Source organism: Argopecten irradians, chromosome 7 (assembly GCF_041381155.1).
Source record: "Argopecten irradians isolate NY chromosome 7, Ai_NY, whole genome shotgun sequence".
NCBI lineage: Eukaryota > Metazoa > Mollusca > Bivalvia > Pectinida > Pectinidae > Argopecten > Argopecten irradians.
In genome coordinates, this window is record NC_091140.1 from 18357452 (window position 1) to 18363374 (window position 5923).

Genomic DNA, 5923 nt, shown 5'->3' on the forward strand with positions numbered 1-5923 from the left:
TACCAGTGTGATCCCCAGTCTATGACAGCCGCAGTCATGCCTTGAATTTGAACAGTAGGAAACAGATTGACCGGTAATTGATTTTAGGGGATGGTGTTTACGAAGAAAATTCGGTGCACGGCCGGACTGACCAAGGAGTGGGATCGTGACCGGACTATCCTAATACGGATACTTACTGCTTGACCTTTGGCTAACTCATACTGACGTCGCGCACAATGTTCGGTCACTTTTATGTAACGTTATTGAATGTTTAAAGACGTCATTATCTTATAACATGACGAGCGCCAATTGACGTCATTTCCGACATTCGGCAAACCTGCAAGACAAAGAAAAAACGCAATTTTTCGAATACTTTTTTTGAATTTTCAGTAGAGATTTCGCACACGTATATTTGAGCAAAAACGTATTTTTTTATTCTGAATAGAAAACAAACTTCCTAATTATGAAGTCATTTTTCAACGTCGTGAAACTTGCGTGACAGAACAGTCAATCTAAAAATTTTCATTTTGTGTCATTTCTGCCAAGACAAAGGTTTTGTTCGATAAAAAAGTAGAACGACGTCGCAGTCTTTATTTTCTGACATGTTATTGAAATAGAAGAAAAACGTATTTTTTATATAAGAACAATTCATGTCTCTATCTCATGTATTAGTACCGTTTTTGTACTGTGTGTATTTGTGTTTTTTCACTTTTTTATCTTTTCTCTTCGGATCTGTCGATCGGCAAGTCTACAAACAAAGTCCACCATTTTGAAGTATGACGTCACAATTCATTTTAACGAAATGACATCATGATAGTTCGTTTTCGGGGAATCTCTTTGTCAAATTTTTACCGACATATGGTGTTTCAGTATGACCACTGTGACACTTTAACTGAAACCGCATACAGGTGCTGTTACATCTGTCGCGCCAAAAAACGTCATTTTCTCAACAAAAACACATCAATAGAAAAATAAATATTACAAATATTTTGATAAAAGTCCTCCCGTAATTGAATAAATATATCCTTTCTGTTTTTCAATTTAAAAAAAATAGTATCGCGCTTATATTATTTTACTGTTCAACGCTTTTTTCTAATGAAATTCCGGCGTGACGTAAAAGTGACCGAACATTGTGCGTTATGTCACTGTACTGCCTTCAGATTGCCTTGTTGTGGAGATAATGAACACCTACTTATAAACAAATAGGGAAACCATGTTACATAATGTACAGAATTATTATCTTAGTACATTCCAATGCGCCCTCTACGTTATAGAAACAAACATGCCAACGCCAAATTATTATACATTTTGGATTAAGAAAAGGACAACAAAGCGTAAAAATTAACAATATAACGGTTTACCATGGCCAGATAAAGGACAAAATTGAATACCCAGAATGGCCAATAACTGATTCCACAAAACATGTACTTGAACTGTGAAAATAAAGAAAATCTAAATCTATATATATAAATCTACATGTATAGATATTCCCGAATGGCTGAAGAAAAATTACATTTAAAAGCAGTCCCGGCTGTTTCATGCTTTTCGATGGCACGTATAAACAAATCCTTGTCAGGTTATAATTTCAAAGGAAGAAACGGCAGTATTTTTAACGACGGAAAAACTTGCTCCCAGTCTTCATAGACCTACAACTGGAGATCACTCGGGCCGTTTTTGTTTATTCAGACCAACAAGTTCGACCGTTTGTTAAAGTCATTATTTCAAGTTTAATCTTGACGGATTTTTATACAGGCCGGCCTGTGAGGGCTTTGTCAAGGCTCGTCTGAAAACAATCTAAACTCACCAGATCCGCCTTTAATTTAGAAACGAACATCTAGGTCAAACCAACGAAAACGACCTAGGTTAAAAAAAATTGGAAAGGGTTGGTTTTAATCACATTGCAAATATTACTGCCCATAAATATCACACGAAATGTAGAAAAAATGTAAAGCTCGCATTGTATAAAGTTTATTTGGAAACTATAACCGAACAGGTGTATTGGTATTATCTACAGTTTGGGGAGTAGTCAGGGTTTGCAATTGTTATTCCCTGCCGAATCCCCTCCAAAGCAACTTGTCCGGGAACAATTCAAACAATCCAGGGAACCAGATCAAAATTCTACGATTTAGCTTTTGATATATTTTACAATGAGGCAGTATAAAATCCAAATAAATGCTGAAAATCAGGATTATCGTCCCTATGGACATTTTTAGTATTGTAGGTGTACTTAGCATAATGAAATGTTCACAACACAATTAGTGTATAATATCCAACAACATTGATGATAAATACAGTGATATTTTCAAATTAGTCATCGAACAACTGCATTTGTCTACTCATTTACCTTTCATCTTCTCTCGCTTTTACTAGTAACTATCGCCATCAGACATCCCTACCCAGCTCGCTTAATTAAGAGGGACTCGATTGAAAACAATCGCTGGTAAGTGTATCCTATGTGAAGTCACCTAGGCATACTATATAAGGGACCTCCGATTCATCCACCAACGAAGGGAATAGATAGATGTAGACGTTAGTGTAGTATTTGTATACTATAACACTCTACATCAGGACAAAAGGGAAGGCCAGCAGGGTTTAGTAGAGATTTGATTACACCTTCGTACATTATGCACCTGTGTTTGAAAGTAGAACGACTCATACCATCTGTATTGAACTTCCTTATACATATGTAGCAACTAAAATCGATCTATATAGATATTAAAATTTCTAATTTGGAAATCTTTGCATCTCTGTCCAAAATTAATGTTTAACTATTTAAAAGAACATTTTGGAAGTAAGTTTAGAACATTCATAAATTAACTTGGGTTTAAATAGTTACTTACAAAGTAAAGTTGTGATTCTTTTCTTTTATGTTATTTCTCTCTGATGGCAAGTCCGATAACTCTGTGTTCGTTCTATTATACCTGTGTACCCTTGTGAAACAAGTGATTACTACTCCTTCGCCTCTGATAGCGGCAACAATGGATTACAGGCTGTAAACAGGTCCATGATAGTTTGGCTTTTTACAATACATGATGACATATAAATGATAATATTTTCTTGTACTTATGTATAAGTAGACATAAATAGAATTGAAATTGTACAAAGAAGAGCAGCAAGATCTGTCATCAACAAACTCAGAAACACATGGCGACAGGCTCAACAGTTAAACTTTAGAACAATGCAGGAAAGACAAGCACACAACAAAGTTAACATGAGAAAAGACCTACTTGTTCTTCCAATCTACCACACAAGATATACACATCTGTACACATCAGACTCCTTCATGCAGAACACAAGCACGTAAACATTTATTTTCCTAGAACCATAACAGATTGAAATTCCTTACAACCACAAATTCTTTCAAATCCTTCAACTCCAGCCTTCAGATCAACAATCTACTCTGCTTAATGAACTTTTTACCACTTACTCCACAATGACATATACTTCAGCTAGATGAAGGTGGCCAATATAATATAGATGTAGATGTGATGTATGGAGAGAGAACTCAAAACCTTGATTGTGATTACAACTGGTAGTACTACTACTATTACTGTTGTCAAAACTAGGGTGGCATCAACACAACCAAAATCGCGTCTCAATGAAAAATTGAGTTTCTAACGTGACGCTACCCTAATTTGAACACTTTGAAGAAAATTGTTAAAATTCGAACGTATGCTTGAATCCAGATTTTTCTATTAACATTCAACAAATAGATGCCTCAAGTTTTAATTTTTCTGATTTGTTTACTTGTCAGCAGTGCATATATAGTGTATTTATAAAAAGAGAGCTTTGAAGTATGCCTGGTCCAGCCCTATGTTTCAGCAAGTTTGAGTACCCAAAATGGTACACCTCCTAAATTTGATTTGATTAATAAATGTCTAGACATGATTGGAAATGTTTGCATTCATTTAAGGAAAGTTTAAACATTTTTCTAGTTTATTTAAGTCACATATCTACCAAAATTCAAATATCCCATTCAGTAATTGTTTTTCCTTGTTTTATTTTATAGTAAAATATACGGTGTTTTTAGGGTTGTCGGTCGACGTCGTTTCCCAGATTTTTTTTTCACAATTTCATTATTTTCATGTTTAGGGTAAATAGAGATAATGAGCAACAGGAAAGAAAAGGACATATGATTTTTTTGTTCAGGGCAGTTATTGTCAGATTAGGTTGTAGCGTCACGTTATTTACACTCATGTAACTGAATAATAATTGTACTCATGACTTCTCAAAAATAATCAAACCTGGAACTGGTCAATTTCGAAAAAGTTAATTCACTACGTTATTGGTTAATCGGTAGGGCGTTAGAAATATATGATCGTAAAAGGCGACCATATGGCATTTCATTTTCACTCTTCTTCCTAGAACGAATATACGTAACTGGCCTACTATGTACATCTTTCGACAGTAAAAAGACGGTACTATTTTTTATTTTTAAGTCTTTTGAGCTACAATATTACATCGATCTTCTTCCATCCTCGATATTCCATAGGCTTAAAATTGACTATAGTTATACGGATACTACATTATCAGTGGCGTAGGAAGATGAAACGTTATGGGGGGGGGGGGGGGATTTAGAATGACTGAGATGAGTTTAACGATGTGTTTTGATGATATTGCGAGCGTCGAAGGCGCGAGATATCGGTGTTTGGGGGTACGGGGGTCTCCCCCAGGTAAAAATTGTACAATTTAGAATGCCAGAGACGAGTTTACGATGTTTTTTTTGTTGAATTTGCGATAGCCGAAGGCGCGAGATTTTTGTGGTTGGTGAGTCCGGGTTCTCCCCCGGGAAAAAATCTACGATTTAGAATGGATGAGATGAATTTTACTCGGCATTTTGTGATTTTGCGAGATTTTGGTGTTTGGGGGGTCCGGAGGTCTTCCCCGGGAAACAAATAAGATTTAGAATGGCTGAGATGATTTTTACGATGCATTTTGATGATTTGAAAGCGTTCTTAACACGGTAATTGTTCGATTTAAGGTTACCAGCATTTAGAAATGATAATTGTGAGAGTCTTCATTCCATTATGCAACCCAGCTCGACCTGAACATACCGGATTCACACCATCAGCACATTGTTGTGTAACTCAAAACAATAATGAATTGATTGTCTTGCTAAGACATATAAACAAATTAATCTTTTAGAAGCATTTTTTGGAATAGTATAATCCCTTGATGGACATTTTTAGTCTAGTTCGTGTATTTTTCATTATTAAAGGTTTGAAAATTACGCGCTTGAAAGTTTTAGGAAACGCGCCGCGCGGAATTTTTTCTAAAATGTACAAAAATGTGCAGGAGGACCTTTTTTTCTTTCAAATGTTCATAAAATGTGCAAAAAGACATGTTGACCCCCCCCCCCCCCAAAAAAAAAAAAAAAAAAAATCTATAGTCAATTTTTAAGCCTGTGGAACGGTTTCCTATATCTACATTGATAATAACCCATGAAATATCGAAGATGGCTTCTTCATTCTTCCTCCACTGGCATCACCTCACTGTTGATCAAGAGAGTGAGATGTCTGGTTTGTTTCATTGTCAGTATAATGTGACCGTACTCCACTATTACAGGGAAGTAAAAAACAAATATTTTGGTAGCACACTAATGACATTTTCTTTTGTTTAGTTTAATGGTTATGGACGAAACTGACATGGATGTAAAATTGAATTGCTATACAAGAGTTATTTCCCTTCTTTACACTTTAATAAATGCATAGTTAGGAAAATAATAAAAATAATGACAGAGTGATTGATTTCTCTAATGATCTCTAATCACTATCCCTGCATGTATAGGTCATATGATAAGTGTCTTTGTAGGGCATTTGCTAATAGGTCTGTGTTTTTTGCCAGAAACTTTGGCTTTCCTCAATCAGTAAAACCGGACAAATCCTGAAATGACCATAGCTAAGAATGTTCAACAAACGTGAACTGACAAAGAACAAGATGACAA